This window comes from Haemaphysalis longicornis, unplaced genomic scaffold (genome assembly GCF_048455015.1).
Source record: "Haemaphysalis longicornis isolate Haplotype H1 unplaced genomic scaffold, Haemaphysalis longicornis Haplotype H1 scaffold_1, whole genome shotgun sequence".
NCBI classification, from domain to species: Eukaryota; Metazoa; Arthropoda; class Arachnida; order Ixodida; family Ixodidae; genus Haemaphysalis; species Haemaphysalis longicornis.
The window spans coordinates 153,493,287-153,510,547 of NW_027526203.1; the positions used below are offsets into that span (position 1 = coordinate 153,493,287).

Here is a 17,261-nt window from a genome sequence, read left to right on the forward strand (position 1 = left end):
CCCTCACCTCATCCAACCCTTCACCCAAAGAGCGATGGGAGATCTTGCGGTCCAGCCCTACGGTGTCGACCCACATAGCCCTCGTGGCTCGGGGCCTGGAGGTGCTGGAAGCATACGGGCCCCGAGAATAGGGGACCGCCCCATCGGCCCCATTGATGGTGACCCCTCTAGGGGCTCAAATAAAGTTCAACCAACCAATCTCACTCCTGTACGCGTTACCGGACAGTCCACGTACGTATTTCAACAGTGCTACATTCCTGGCCATGTGAAAAGCCAACCTTCTTTTTCTCTTCGAAATCCTTATCTTACCTTTACCGTCACAACCACTTCAGAGTAATCACGGTCTCGCAGGAAGCTTGTTAAGATGTACAAAAAGATCTGCTTCCTCTCACTCCTGTACGCGTTACCGGACAGTGCACTCACGTATTTAAACAGTGCTACATCATATAGGAGGCTCCTGGAAGCGTAGCACCACCAGACCGGAGAAGCGAGACCCCGGGGCTTCGCCCCCCAGCCCCTTTTCCCGCCTCGCACCACGACCTCCTTAGCGATATTCTCATACACCACAAGACCTCTTGCCGCACCTTACCTCCACACCACCCGTCGATCACAAAGATTGACGAAACCATTCTCCGCTATCTTCACACGTGCACCTTCCTCACAACACTTTGGTACATGATCTTCACTATTACCCTTTAACTAGTACCCTTTAACACATCGCGTGCACATGGGAATGATCCCACACACCTTACCTCCCTTCCATTCTCCACCACTTTCCCTCATAGCGGGGTCCACAACTGACCACATCTAAAACTGGCTCTCAGCTTGACCAGGTGAGACGGGCCTGAACGGCCAGTCCCATCTATGCACTCCAAGACTGGGGAATTCTGTTCCATTTGCGGACACGCAGACAATTGGGCTTGAAATAAAGTTTAATCAATACAAGAAAAGCCAAAACCTTTCTCAACGCATTACTCATCAGAGAGCTCTTTACACGACCAGTGAAGACCTGGTTGTAGTCCTCTGCTCTAAAGCTATGTGCCAACCTCGCCTCTCTGGAGACGCCCTCAAGCCTTGTACTTGGCTTTGATCTCGGCCCCGCGCTCCGTTCGCATGATGTCGGCGTGGGAGCGGTACGGGATCACGTGGCGAGGGCGCAGCTTGAGCTTCTCCTTGAGCGTGCGGCCGATCACGAGGTTGGCGACCTCGCGGCTGCTGTCGGTCGTCCAGACGGCGATCTTGTCCGCCTTGGAGCACACCTGGACCACGGCTCCACACACGTCCCCGCTGTGCTCGCCGAACTCCTCGGCGATCAGGCACAATAGGACCTCGAGCCAGTCGTTGTCCAAGTTCCTCTGGCTTCGGTCCACGGCGAAGAGCCAGTGGCCGCCGTCCATGTTGCGGCTGTCCTTCCACGAGGGCTCGATGCCGTACCGGAAGAGGGCGTAGTCGCAGCCCTGGCGCAGGTTGCTGGCTGGCTCGATGTACTGCTGCAGGGCCCAGAAGTCGTCCAGGGTCTGGAATGAGGTCACCTCCATCATGTTCTCCTCCCCGCTGCGGTGCTCGTCCTCACGGCAGAACCACAGGCTCCAGCGGTGCTTCAGTGGGCGCTTATGCAGCGACCCTCGCGCGACTACGGGGACATGTCTTGCCCTTCTCGCGGACGTGCTGCCGAAGCTGTATATGATGTCAGGGTGCCATCCTGGCGCTCGGCTGTTTCCTCAGCTACCGCAGCCACGGCCCCGACCGTGTCCTGGTGATCGGCTTCCGCACCCAGGAGCTCGAGTCGCTCGCCACTTCTTGCATCTGCTGCCACCGACTCCATCGGCTTGTTTCTTCCGATTTTCGCTCGAACGGACTCGAGTGGCTGGTTGTGTCCGTCTTGCGCTGACACTCCCGGCTCCGGGTCATTCTGCTGAGCAGTTGGAGCCTCTTTGACCAAGTCCGGGAACTTGTATTTCGCCTCCATCTTTAGGCTGCGACGTGTGCTCGCAAATGCCGTCCCTGCGTTCGTGTCAATCGGACGAAAAGTGAGAAAAAATATCGCGAACGTTCGCGCACTATCAATGGCACAGGCAACGGTAACGGAGTGTGCTTGGTGCGGTGAATGTCGCCACGATTTACAGAGCTAACGTATCACATTTCTCACATATCCACGCGTTTCAATTTCCTTTTATCCAATAAAAGGCGCTGAAGGGAAACCGGCGATTTGAACTTACTTGTAAGGCCACTTATTTTGTTTTTCCCGCCGTTCCGGCCCTTTATTGTAGTTCTGGCTATAAGAATCTACTCCAGTCATTACATGTCCCTTTACTATTTATGTTACATTAATCCAACTGAACAGCCTGTTAACTGGTTCAATTCGAAAGTCTGGAAATTAAACCACAGATGAGGAATTCGCCGCCATCCCCGGCAATGAAGCGACCCTCGCCGCGGCACGCGATCTGATACACCGAACCATTGCCGACGTTGCCAATGTGTACCCCCTCAAGATCAACCCCACCCACTGAGTGGCTACACAGTGATTCTCGCCCATTACAGGCAACTCGCCGCAGTGTCCCACCGCCACAATGGCGCCTCACCAAAGACGAAGCTACAACTTGGCGGCGGCTCCACATATGCATACCTACCAACATCCCACCCGCCTCCACCTCCTCTACCCCACCCAACAACCTTCCCTAGACGTGTGCTCAGTGTCCCCAGCCTGGAACCCTCTACCTATAGTATGAGAGTGCCAACGTACTCCCGATTTGCCTCCACTTCCCAACGCATTCGAGCAGTGGAGGGTTTCCCTGGCCAGCCCGGACCCGGATACCCAGCTCAAACTGGTGGCCTGAGCAAGGACAGCCAGCCGAAGTCAAGGCATCCCGGAATAAGGATGCCTTCTACGGGGCGAGGCCCATTCACCAGCCTCTGCTCAATAAATAAAAGTAGTTACTTTCTCTTCCTCTCTCCAACAAAAATTGTCAATAATACGCGTATCTTCAAACACGTACACAAGGTTTGCCTTTAATATAAAATTGTACTTTAGTGAAAAATTCTGGGCAATTTAACTACATTACTAATAATAGTGCAAAGCTACCAATGCCGCCGATTATAAAATGATTAGCGAAATCACGTTAGCAAGAAAACTATGAGTGTCGTAAATATTCTCGATTATTTGATATTCAAAACTCATGGGCATAGTACTGTCAACAATAAGCTATAATAGGGTCGTGAATATTAACCCTGAGAGGCAGCTTAGGACGTTTAGAACACGCTGAACTTGTCGCATCTTTAATATTGAACTCCAAATAAAGTGGAAAGAATAACAAAATCCAGGTTTCATCCCTGCTACTAAACACGAGTCGGCTGCGAAAGCAGCAACTTTTTGAGCAAAAACTCCGCTCTCACATCAGCGCCCATCGTGAGACCAAAACCAAAAAGGTCGAAGCAGAGCGCCGTTTCCCTTAAACTCGATTCCAATTAAGTAATTTAGAAGCACTAAAGATATTACCAAATGTGTTGGTAACTAAGGGATCACTCGCAGTTTGTAATTCCCTGGGAGGCATCGCCAGAGACAGCATCCATGAGCACACATAAAAATAGTTACTGGAACAAATTTGATAGTAAAGCTCCTCAAATTTCTAACCTACATTTCAGTGACCACTTCCGAGTAAGAACAGGTGCATCCGACTGCAAGATTTGTGCGGATAGTATTCTATACGGAAAACGCGCAGTACCGGAAGCAGTCATCAACGCATGGGCATAAATTTTTACCGGCACAAAAATAACAGACGCGGCGAGCGGGTGTTCGTTGGCAATGCTACCTGCCTGCAGTACAAATATAGCCCGGCACTGCTGCGTACCCACAATGAGGATATCGCACTACAGTTACAAGACTAAAGAGTAAAAATGAAGAAAACGTGCTCTCCGCTGATCTGCAGAGCAAGTTTTCGGCTATACGAATGGAGAGCAACGGCACGTATACACGCCTCCACCTCGACCCCCCCCCCCCCTCCCCCTACACCGCCGCCTCCACTCGCAACCTGAAGCTCTATAACGTACTGCGATGCCACAATTGTAACGCAAAAGGCTCATTTAACCTATTGTACGAAAACCCGTCGTTTTTGTTGTTGTTGTTGTTGTTGTCCAGTACTGCGTTGGGTCCCAGGTTGGGTACGCAAGCCTCATTGCATGGCATGGGCAGTTCGGCTGTACCCGCCCTGAGTACGATATTTATTATTATTATTATTGTTATTACTAGTAGTAGTAGTAGTAGTAGTAGTAGTAGTAGTAGTAGTAGTAGTAGTAGTAATGGCCGCCACTGTAAAGAGTAGTAGAAATAAAGACATCCTCGCTAACTACTACATGCATTCCAGAAGGCGATGCTCTCCCGCCCACCTAGTGGCCGTGTACATGTAGCGCACACTCCAAACAGGCAGCTTATATAACCGCACTATACTCCCCACATATCCCCCTCCCTCTAGAAACCCCCATGCCAGCACTGTGGCTTGCCCCTCACCACGCACCACACGAGCCTCACCTTCCACCAAAGTCCCTAACACCCAGCCTTGCGCAATGGGAGACCGCGCTGACCAAATCATGGCCCGAGCAGCGGCAAGCCCTCGTAATTAGAGCCCTGCATGGATGCAGCGCGGGCTCGTGGCCTTCTCGACCGAGGAGGCTCAACCCGCCACTCTACTTTAAAACGTCAATAAATCTCAACCATCCTTACCCGAAAAAAATCTGAGATAAGGCCGATAGCTTTCTCAGATTGAAACTGCGTGCGCCCAATCGATCGCCAAACCCTCAAAGACCCAAATCGCTAACGAAGAGTGAACCCATGCGACGATTCCTCGCACGCTAAGTAAACACATCCGCGAACGATCTAAGTGTATACGAGATTGTACTACTTTGTGATCGATGCGTGTACCGTCTTATCTAAAACCGCAATTCCTTTTTCGCGATTTTACACTAACCGCTTTGATTTGATTTGATTGACTGTAGGGTTTAACGCACCGACGCAACGCGGGCGATGAGGCGCGCCGTAGTGGTGGGCTCCGGATTAATTTCGACCACCTGGTGATCTCGATTGTGCGCCGAAATCTCGTACACACGGGCGTTTTTGTTTTCCGACTCCATCAGAAAAGCGGCCGCCGCGGCCGGGAATCGAACCCGCGACCTCGTGCCCAGCAGCGCAACTACTGAGCCACCAGGGCGGGTTCCAGTAACCGCTTTGGCAATTAAGGTTACACGCACGCGCCGTGTGTCCAGCGACCTTATCAGAGCTTTCCGGGAAACCAACCAGTCTATGGGGAAATGCATTACTTTTTTTACAGGACGCCACCGGTCCCGCCGAGAAAGCTTTCGGTTTAAAATGTGCTACTCTGAGCTCGCATGGGATTTAAACAGGGGACGATATGTCCGCACGTTGGCTTCGCACTGGTGGGAACACTTGTTATACAATACTAGTGCGTGCCTCACGACAAGTGACCAGCTGAGTATAATTGCAGCACAGCGGTGTGTGTCACCAGTCTTCCTGTCAAAGTAATTCGCGAAAAAGACGAAAAAACGAACGAAAGCAAAGACAGAGGCGCCTGCATAATGCAGCAGTAAGACCATAAGTATTGCCGGGTTTTTCCCTTCAAAGCACGTACGCAGACTTAAGTGCTCGAAAAATATTTTAGCATCTCCCTATTTCTTCTCTGATCTAGCGATTAAATGCCGGAATAATATTCCGAAAGAAAAACGCTTCCAGAAACTACTACCGCCTCCCCCCATCATTTAGTCTTTTCCACCAACGTGCCGTTAGAAATCAAAAACAAGCGAAGCTGATTTCGTTTATGGGTTCAAATACATGGCGCTAGGCAGGCGCCCGATTTTTATTTGCAACGGGCGCCCAAACGCGGTCACATGACAACTTCAAAATTAAACGGATTCGTCTTCATGATAACCCAATCAAATCTCGCCGCGGTGCACCCGAAGGAAGTGGACACTCACTCGCTGAACCCCCAAGAGAAAAAAAATCCGAAGGCGCCCATAGGCACTCGACCCTTATGGGTTACGGATGCGAAACCACAAATGTCCAGTTGAATGCCTGAGATGCAATTGATTCGCCTCGGTTCGTCGAAGGGCTTTGCTATGATGCCGCTGAAGACCACTCTGTTTTGCGCTTTCGAATGGCTTCCATCTGTCTCCTACACGCGTGGATCGCACCGCTGCTCGTTCATACCGCTGTGTACAGTGGCCTGATCGAAATGGCTGTCGACGCGGCCTGAGCCGAAGGCATCCTAGAATGAGGACGCCTCTCTGAAGCATTTCATTGACTTAGTTATTTTATCTCTCTCTGGGAGAGTTGACACGGATGGTGAATCTCGCTGAGTCTTCTTCACCACATTCCATCTGCTGTATACTAGCTGAGATGAGTTTCAGCTTGCGTGCTGGAACGCCGCGAAAAGGGTCGTTATCCATTGGGAGCGCCGATGCTGGACGCTGGCTTCGCAAAGCTTGCGACATGATACGCCTCGTGATACTGAACGCCTCGTACAATGAAACGCTTCTGAAGGAGCCCCTCTTTTTTTTTTCAGCGGAAGCCAGTTCTTTTGCTCAATTTTAGATGCAAAGGATCTCTTGCTCTCGGCTCTGTCGTCCGTCGTCCGTCCGTCGTCCGTCCGCACCTCTCCCCCTCTCCCCACCAGCTGTGTGATAGCGCACGCGCTTCTCCCCCTCTCTCCACGCCAGCTGTGCGATAGCGCGCGCGCTACTCATCACCGCAGCTGCGCGATAAGCGCGCATGCGCGTCTCCTCTCTCATCTCCTCCTCTCCACTCCATCTGCTCTATATAATAAACCCGGTTTGCGCGCCGCTCCCTCAGTTGCTGCTTCGGTTGAGTCCCGCTGCGCCGTCCGGAGTTCCGTCATTTTCCGTTATTTGGATACCCAATCTCGTGAACGTTTCGGAACCTCCGAGATGCTTTGCATCAACTCGGGGTTCCCTCGCGGGAAGGTGGTGTCATTTTTTTTTATTAAAAAAGAGCGTAACAAGTAGACGCACGCAGACGCTCCCGCAGATCGGTCATACTTGGGCACGTGCTCACCGACACCAAGTGACACGAGCTGCCGCAGGGTATTATAGTCCAGCCATCAAATTGGCGACTGACCCGACGCGGTGGTTCAGTGGCTAAGGCGTTGCGCTGCTGAGCACGAGGTCCCGGGTTCGATTCCCGTCCGCTTTTCTGATGGAGGCGAAAAGCAAAAACGCCCGTGTGTACGAGATTTCGGCGCACGTTAAAGATCCCCAGGTGGTCAAAATTAACCCGGAGCCCTTCACTAAGGCGCGCCTCATCGCCTGCGTTGCGTCGGCGCGTTAAACCCCACAATCAGTCAAACTGGCGACTGCATTCAAGTGCTCCGCGAAGCTTGCCAAACTGTGCACAATAATCCCGAAATGTTTGGTCGGACCCCTCTTGCACGCGCCCAACACGAATGCAGCAGTGGGCACAACATCGCAGGATTTGATTGATTGTTCCTCATACTTTTGGAGTCCTCGCAAAGTGGGCCGCGTTGCACGCGCAAGAACCAACTGCAACTCGGCGCCGGGAGCGCGAGCTTGTCTGTGTTCGCCAACCGAGGCGCGAGCGCACGTGCACTGCGAGCAGGGAGATCATGCCACGAACACGGGCAGTGTGTTCTCGGAGGTCGAGCGAGACGGACGGCTCCTTTCTCGTTCCTCTCGTCTTGTTCGGGCACAAGTTCGCTGTAAATAGAAGTCCTTTCTTTGCCGTTGCATGGGGTCTATCCTACGCGACAATTGACTGTCGGGTTCAAGGCGCCGACGCTACACAGGCGATGAGGCGCGCCGTAGTGGAGGGCTCCAGATTAATTTTGACCATCTGGGGATCTTTAACCTGCGCCGAGATCTCGAACACATGGGCGTTTCCGCGCTTCGCCTCCATCTGAGAGGTGGCCGCCGCGGCCGGGAATCGAACCCGCGCCCTTAGGCTCAGCAGCACAAAGCCTTATCCACTCAGCCACCGCGGTGGGTAACATCGCAGGAGGGCAGAAGTTCGAATATACCTCTCAAATTCAGCAGCCGACGGCGCTCACTACATTAACGCCCTACCCATGCATTTTGATGCACATCTCAGAATGACGCGGCATCGATTCATTTACGCCATCCTCCATTCTTTGCGCACGTGGATAAGACGACGCCATTTTTTTCGTAAACGCGCCACGTTTTGACCCGATCCTATGGCGCTCAAACGTCGTCCCCGCAGACAGCGGTCGAACGGCGTTTCTCCCGCCGCAGTGAGCTGTGCTGTTGAGCCCAAGGGCGCGGCTTCCATCCCAGCCGCGGTGGCCGCTTTTTGGGTGGAAACGATTTTTTCGGCGCACGTTAAAGACCAAAATAAATCCGGCGAGCGTTCCTCCACTATATGGCGCGCCTCATAGCCCAGGTCTATAGGGTGCCTCGATGTGTGCCCTACCCAGGTGAAGCTGCGAAATCCCCCTAAATTTGATTTTTTTTTTTTTTTGTAATGGCGTCTCCCCACATTAAATCCTACAACCGTACCGACGAAGCTCGCTTCAGCAGAAATCGCGGAAAGCACGATCAAAGCAAGCAACTCACCTTCCGGCTGCAAAGTTCCCCGACTCCAACGAAGGCACGGGAGCTGATGAGTGACTGGAGCATGTACAATACTGCCGGCACAGGAAGGAGGGCGCGTCGGATTCTTCTCGTACTTCTGAGCACGCGACAGTTGGACCAATCGCGTCACGACACCGTCGCACCCCTTCGCGAAGCAGGCGCCAAAGCAAAGCCCAGGGCCGTTTTTTTTTTTTTTTTTCGGACCCCTTCCAAACAACAACCCCCTCTTTCCTAGGCCATTCGGAGCACGAGCACGATCGCGCGCTGGGGAAGGGAAACAGAAGTGCGGGAGGAGGGTAGGCCGCTGCGGCACGTGCAATACGAGGGGGGGGGGGGGGGTGTAACATCTTTATTTGCCTGCTTTTCGGCTACAGGAGCTATCCCCCTCTTAGGAGGGGGCAACTACCCGCGCTTGCTGGCGTTGGACCGCCTTCAGCGCAAACTGCGCGGCGGCCCGTTGAGAGTCCAGATCTCTTTCGCCCACCGCACGGGCGAGGTGAGGCGGGAGCGCCTCGGATGAGTCAGGGTTCGAGTCGCCCTGAGATGTGAAGGCACCGACGGGACCAAACAGGAGGCTCCTGTCGATGGCGAGAGAGTGGAACGAGTTCCGGGGTGCACTGTCCAGGGAGCTGAGCAAGTGGCGAGGGGCGCTGCCACAAAGGCTAAACGTCCCTGCTCCCCCCCCCCCCCCCCCCCCACGTCAAAAAATTAAGTGTTGCTTACATATAAAAACAAATTAAATAAAAATGGGACAAACCTGCCCCAGCCTGGCTATAGCAGGTTAACGCCAATTTAAAACATAAAAAAATTGGATCCAGGCTCAAAAAAGGTTTACAAGACAAAGCCAATTACAAAAAAAAAAAAAAACAGTGAATAAACGAAATGTAAATAAAAAATACAAATAAAAATAAAAAAATGAAAAGTATAAATGAGGCTCTTGCTTTGGTCGGCCGAGAACAGCCCCACCCAGCACTAACAGAGATTTATTAACGAGTGGAATGAGGAAAGGCGCCTCATACAAGCAATCCATACAAATCCACCAACCCCACCACCATCCCCCCCCCCCCCCCCCGAGAAGTCCCCTTCTTCCAAAACCAGTTATGCTACTATGCAAGCCCCATACAGAGCCGTAACCGAGTTCCCACTCAACACCTTATACATAGTTCCACACAGTTCCAGACCCTTCCCTGATAAAAAAAAAATACTTTTTGCACAAAAGGTCCCAATTTCACAAGTCACCGTTGACCAACGGCAAAGTTCACAGTTTCCAGGCAGCCATCCGAATTCCCCCACACATGTAGATGCAGCAATCCAGTGCCCACAGCTCACTTTCCGCACGAGCACTGCTCAAGTCTCTGTTTTTAAGATGACGAACCACAACGAGTCCCACACACGTCTGGCAAGGAGAAACACCACAGTTAAGGCGTTGTTTCCAGGGGGCAGAAAACTCACTTCACAGTCCATAATCAGTCGACCTAAACCACTTGACATTGAACTCGCTGCACCCCACTCGACAGTCAGAGTCCTTCAATTCAAAGTCGCAACGGACCTTTCCGCTTAGGCAGCCGATAGCTCACTAAATCACCGAAAGCATGGCACTTCATCCGATGCAACTACCGTAGAGCAGCAGCACCCCACTGAACCGTCGCGCACACCAGCAAAGTGTGAGCCGGACCAGTGAGGTGAGAGCCCAAGGGCTGCTCGAAGCAAGTACACTGCAACCTTCTTCCTGCATCCATTGACCCGTCTTGTTCCTCACACCAACTATACATGTTGGTGCTCTAGAACTGGATGGAAACAAGCCACTGCTCTTCGAAATAATACTAACATACGATAGCCCTCTGCCTACCACATCCCCTGTAGAAAGGCGCATCTCCGAGTGGGCAAGCCAAGAGGGGCTGACCATCGAAAGGAAAACGGCAGGGTGGGAACTGGGAGTCAAAATTAACCGGAAAAAAATTATGTGGTACAAAAAAACGAGGTGATTGATGTAGCCGGTGCATCCGCGGTATCTCCCTACTGAATGGCAAGATGTATGGGCCAAAATGGCAACCACTGTCCGAGCACAGTCCACGCACACTGCCTGACCCCGGCAGGCCTCAGCAACAGTATTGACCATCTTGCGTGAGCATGGCCCTCCCGGTGCCCCTGCGACAGTATTCAACTCATGTCCGAACCCTGCAAACCACCTACGTGCGGCTCAGCAACGCCCTGAAGGTGCACCGAGGAGGCAGCCAATGCTCCTCTCAGACCGAAGTCTGCAGGGCCAATCTACGGACGCGCAATCACATGCGGACTCAGCCATGCCATGAAAGCGCGCCAAGGGGGCAGCAATCCCCAAAATTACTCCCTTCGAGCAAAAGCTCGCCACCATGTGACTACAAAGAGGTGATCACGCACCACCCATAGGGCTTCTCAGCGCAGGCAAAAAAAAAAAAAAACACTCCACGCGTTTCTCGGCGTCCATCATGCCCTGCACGCTGAAGACATTATCATCTGGCAGGGCACATGTTACAGATGTTGCCAACCAATACGCCTCCTCAGTGGGCCTCAGAAATGTGACCTCAACATTGTTCGGAAGCATCCTCCAGCCTCTATTCGCAAAACCATTGAAGTCACTCTTGATTTTCACTCTGTATTGTTGGCTTGACTATTGAGGGCAACACTGGCAACAACCTACATCGCTGATCTCTAAGCCTTTAATCAAGTTTCCCATATGCTCCACCGAATTTCTAACTTACACCGGGTCATGAAGAAACCGAAGCCCACACGACTCATTCGTGCCCTGCTCACCCTATACCCAAAAATATGCATTCCGCACTACACTCAGACACTCAGACAGACGTCATATGCTAGTAGCCAAACCCTCCAAAGGGCATTTGGCAAGCCCTCCAGCATCTCATAAACAGATGCACGCTTCTACCCCATCTCGTCTCGACATCTGGCAGTGGTCACTATTTAAGATAAGATTACGTCCCCCTCGACGCCTCCTTCACCTGGGTCACCAAAGAATTCGCTTTAGCTCTGGTAATCACCCAAACAAGGTTCCCGATCCCAGTGCTCCCACGCCGCCTGCCGTAGCTTCTTGTCGGGTAAGGTGGTAACAACAACCGTCCAGCTACTCAGCCATCTAACCTCACCCGGAACATTGACCTTGTCACACTTCACTGGAGGGCAACAAGTATTCCCACAATAAGGCCTGCGTTTTTTTCTTCTGAGGCTACCGATGACGATTTGGACACTCCACCCCTGGTGCCTTTTCAAGACATCACACAGCGTTACCGCGCCCTGAGTCAATCACTCTCGCCTCGTCATCCTCGCCTACTCAAACACAAAGAAACTACTCTCGTCGAGTTCACACGAACACTTTGCCTTCCCCGGCCTGGCGTTTCAACGGCGCTTTATCTTCAAACGCGAGAGCATTAGCAGGGCCAGAAGTCGAAAAGTGCCCAGCATATTGCGTCAGCCTCCACCTGTCAAGCGTGTACCTTCCATTTGCTAACATAGCGGCGGTAAGAAAGGGAGAACCGGTCGGCTATATAATGGCGCACTGGTCATAGGGAAACATTGTGGCGATAGTAACTTTTTGCTAATGACACTTCAGTGACAGGAGGTGGCGATAGCTTTCTAGTAAAGATAGTAGCTTGGTAACCTCACAAGCAGCGGTATGTTTTGCTGGTACTCCAAGGCTGCAGAAAGTAGCACAAAGGAAATGGAGGTATTGAAGAATGCTACCAAATTTTCTTCGCATCAAACCAATTGATCGCTTTTTTTTTCTTTCAGTGCTATTGCTTGCTCTTACCTGATATAAATACTTGTTTTGAAAACCCTTGGACGAATACAAAAAATGCCAGAGACAATTGTTTATTAAATATATAGTACGAACTGTCAATCTTGCGCCAGAAACAACCTAGAAGGGCAAAACGTGCGTAAGGAGAGACATTTTATTATACCATTTATTTTGTCGTCAGCTAAGAACTTTGTCACGATCTAGTCCCGCGTTTGTGAACCTGGGAGGGTAGGGGTACCCTCCAGCCGAGAGACGACATGCAGCGTGCTGGTGGTGACGGTGACTGACTCCCGAGCAGCCGTGCTCGGAGGTGTTTATTGCCCGGCCACACACAAGGTTGCCCACCGAGCCTGGTGGGGCCACTGAACTTAGCGGCCAACGAATATCAGGGATGGGGGGCGCCACACACTTGTCACACCCCTCACCCCCAAGTTTGTTTGTCCTACACAAACACAAAACAACACCTGTCCCCCCGGCGAGTACCGGTCCGGAGGTCTCCGCAGTCTCGCACTCCGCCTGGGCACAGGTGTCGATGCAGGTGTGGCAGCATTGGGTGCCACCTGTGTCACACTCGCACCACCTGTCAGCTTTCCTGGTGTCGAAGGACTTGCGCGTGGTGCCACAGTGGCGCGAGCAGCACCAGCCCCTGGTGCTGTGCTGGCAGCGGTCGGTGAAGCTGGCTCCCCTTGAAGGAGTCCAGGCTGAGGTAGTGCAGCGGGCCCGCGGCCTGGCAGCCCGGCTGCGCCAGCACCTGCTCGGGCGCGTACGGGTCCCCGCACACCATGCACAGTATCAGCCGCAGGTCCGGCCGGGGCCCCGCGACCGCGGGCAGCGCCTGCTCCAGCCGCACGGGGTCCAGGCCGCCGCCGTCGTCCACGAAGGGGCACTGCGGGCTCTTGGCCCGGTTGATGCCCTCCTCGCGCAGGAAGTCCCCCTGGCCCGCAAACACCATGACCAGGGGCAGGCTGTGGAAGGGCAGCTGGTCCTCCTGCTCCAGGTTGGCCAGCAGGGTCTTCTCGAGGCTCTCGCGGATGTACTCCAGCCCCAGCTGGCTGGCGTACACGCACAGGCAGCCCTGGGGCAGGGGCTCCGTGCGGAACGAGTTGTGCGGCAGGCCCACGTCGCCGCCGATGATACTGAAGTCCAGCGCGTACTGGGCCTTGTCGTCGAGCCGGAAACCCTGCGGGAGCACCTGCCGCATAGCCTGTGCCACCTGCTGGGCGCTGGCCCTGGCACCCAGCACCACCAGGTGCAGCAGGCGGCCGTTGGTGCCCAGCACCCCGCCGCCGTTGGTGCCGGCCTCTCGCCGGTGCAGCAGCTGCTCGATGACGCCGTCCATGAAGTCGGGCTGGACGGGGCAGTGCTCCCTCTGGCACCTCAATGCTTGCCGCCGTGCCGGTGAATGTGCCCACCCCGGGCTGGAACAGGGCCTCGAACTTGGTCAGGAGGCCGGGGACGTCTGCCACTGCATGCACTGCTTCCTGGTACTCCGGCAGCCTCACGCCCAACGCCTGGATCCAGTTCCGGCCCAGCAGCGTCGGTGACGGCCCCTTGGTCAGGTACAGGGGAAGGGTGGCCTCCCTGTCGCCAAGGCGGACGCTGACCTGGGCTTGACCCTCGACTTGGGCGAGCTGTCCGGAGTAGCTGCGCAGCATGACGCCCGACGCCTCGACGGCCACGCCAGGGAAGGTGCGCTTGAAGGCTTTCCCGGCCATGACCGACACACTGGCCCCTGCGTCCAGCTCCATGGAGATGGGGCGCCCGCAGACTTCGACGGTCAGCATGTATGGTGGCACCGACGGCTGCACTGTGCCCGCGTGCCACATGTCGAAAATCTGCGGGTGCTCGGTCACGACGTGAAGCCTAGCCGCGGCACCCGAAGCTGCTGCCGCACGCCGCCGCCTACCCTTGCGCCGACTTCCTTGGCCGTGGGCTGGCGCGGAACATGTGCTCGACGCCGGCTGCTGCTTCCGTCCGTCCGCCGTCGTCCCCCCTCGGCACGCCCGAGCAATGTGCCCAGTTCTTCCGCACGCAAAGCACTCCGCTTGCGCGAACTGGCACTGGGAGGGGGGGTGGTCACCACCGCAGCGAACGCACCTGCCATGCCGTGCCGCCATCTTGTTCACCGCCGCCTCCGCCGACGGTGCGCCGGCCGCACGCGCTAGCTCGCCCGCGTCCTTGGCCGCAGCCTCCATCGCCAGCGCTGCCTTCACGGCGTCGTCCAGCGAGGGGTCGGGAAGCTCCAGGAGTCGCGTCTGCATGGCGGGGTCGTTGATGCCGCAGACGAAACGGTCCCGGAGCAGCGAGTCGAGCTGCTCCCCGAAGGCGCAGCCGCTCGCCAACCCTCGCAGCGCTGCGACGAACTGCCCGAGCGTCTCTCCGTCTCGGCGGCTCCGGTTATTGAAGCGAAAACGCTCCATTAGCGTCGACGGAGCCGGGCTGTAGTGCGAGCGTAGCGTCGCGAGCAGCTCACCCAGCGACTTCTCGTGCGGCGTGGCCGGCTTGAGCAGGTCGAGCAGGAGAGCGAAGACGCGGGTCCCGCAGCTGGCCAGGAAGATGTCGCCCTGTTTTGCCTCGGGTGTGTCGTTCGCCCGGAAAAACACGCCGACTTGCTCCTCGTAGACCGGCCAGGCGGACCCTTCACCCTCGAACGGCTCGAGCCTCCCGTACAGCGGCATGGCGTAATGGCGGCTGGCTTGAGGGGGCGGTGTCTCGGCGTTCTCGGTGGCGGCGTTCACGGTGGCTTCGGCCGCTCCGCGGGCTTCTTCCCTCGTCGCCAGTGTCAGTGGCGACGAGTGGCGTCAGTGGCGACGAATCCCATCCTCGTCGCCAGTGTCACGATTTAGTCCCGCGTTCGTGAACCTGGGAGGGTAGGGGTACCCTCCAGCCGAGAGACGACATGCAGCGTGCTGGTGGTGACGGTGACTGACTCCCGAGCAGCCGTGCTCGGAGGTGTTTATTGCCCGGCCACACACAAGGTTGCCCACCGAGCCTGGTGGGGCCACTGAACTTAGCGGCCAACGAATATCAGGGATGGGGGGCGCCACACACTTGTCACAAACTTTGCGGCTTCTCTGTACGCAACTAAATTTTCCGATTGGTCAAGAAGGAGAGCGCTGCAAAATAAGGAAACCCAACACCCCGCAGATAGTAAATTTTGACCTCAATCAGGCACCCTAACCCACATCATCATCAAGTGTGCTCATAACCCAGCCCTCCCTCCCGGCTCCCAGTTTTTTTCTCCCCTCTTTCCCTACCCGAGTTGTGGGTGAAGCTGACCTGGACACCCAGCAACCACTGGTCTCGAGGACAAATATCACCAAATCATCACTTGGGCACCTGGACCACACCCATTGGTCTACGAGATAAGGTTCTCTACTATGTAGTATTAATACAGAAGGTCCAACTGGGCTTTCGCCTTCGCATTCCTAGAAGGTTCTACGCATCCTCCATAATTTCTTGCAGACTACTTAAGCAAAAAAGCATCGAGCGTAGGGTTGTGCCTCCACTGTTTAATCTTCGTTTTTTTTTTTTTTTTAAGAGTCAGCAGTGCGCCTGCGTGAAAGGAAGGCCGCGTTTTCTGTAGCATACGCTGTTCGTAGAACGACAGCCCCATACTACGAAGATTAAGCTAGTTAGAAATGTTGCAGGTAAATAAAAACATTGTCACTCAGATTTCTTAATTATTTGTTTAAAGGGTATGTTTACTTTCATCGTGCATAATAAAAAGTAAGCCCAGTCCCACCGAATGTGAAAGCCGCTGAAACAGCGTAGCTATGGTTATCTTTACGGAGATTCTGCTTAACTTCGGCTTCTTTCTCGTGCGTAATGTTAGAGTCGCCTTAGCGGCTATTTGTCATATAATTTGATTCCGGGTGGTTCCGGTGAAACAACAGTTACAGCCGTTTTCTCCATGTATCGGCAGCAGACAGTAACTCTGTAACATTTACAACGTCACTGTGAACTAACTACTAATAACAATTAAATGAAAATCGGCGCAATGGTAGAGTCGTCTTAGCGGCTAATTGTAATAAAATTTGTGTTGGGATAATTTTGATAATACAAGACTCAGAGCCACTTTCTGTAATCACACTCCCTCTGTAGATGGTCTTGCTTCACTGCGCAACAGGCAATGTGGAAAAACTAAGCTTACACTAATCTCCCTGTAGGCGGCTTCGCCTCCTAACACACATGCATTGCAGGGAAGACATCTCTTCAGTGTCACTAAAAGCCGTTAAATATATCAAAATAGGAAGGTCCTAGAACTATTTTTACTTGTGAATTTTTCAGTATGAGAGCCAGGGTTTCGAACCGGAACCGAACTGAACCCGCATTTTTTCCGCCATTTTGGAACTGAACCCGAACCGGAACGAATCAAAGGAACCGTTCCGAACAAGTTCCGGCAACGGTTAGTAGGTCGAAATAACCTCTAAATACTTTTGGGGGTTCTTGGAATTTCCTTATTTTGCAGCGCTCTCCTTCTTGACCAATCGGAAAATTTAGTTGCATGCAGAGAAGCCGCAAAGTTCTTAGCTCACGACAAAATAAATGGTATAATAAAATGTCTCTCCTTATGCACGTATTGCACGTTTAGGTTGTTTCTGGCGCAAGATTGACGGTTCGTACTATATATTTAATAAACAATTGCCTAATGCATTTTTTGTATTCGTCCAAGGGTTTTCAAAACAAGTATTTATATCAGGTAAGAGCAAGCAATAGCACTGAAAGAAAAAAAAAGCGATCAATTGGTTTGATGCGAACAAAATTTGGTAGCATTCTTCAATACCTCCATTTCCTTTGTGCTACTTTCTGCAGCCTTGGAGTACCAGCAAAACATACCGCT

The 17,261-nt window shown here is 53.4% G+C and overlaps 1 pseudogene across 1 annotated transcript; it reads right to left on the reverse strand.

The window, feature by feature from the left end:
* Positions 1-923: 923 nt before the first annotated feature.
* Positions 924-8,745, reverse strand: LOC144166657 (eukaryotic translation initiation factor 4E-1A pseudogene; annotated as a pseudogene). Its single transcript, XR_013321719.1, has 2 exons — positions 8,611-8,745; positions 924-2,004 (listed from the first exon to the last, which is right to left on the reverse strand). The product of XR_013321719.1 is annotated as a eukaryotic translation initiation factor 4E-1A pseudogene (transcript).
* Positions 8,746-17,261: the final 8,516 nt, after the last annotated feature.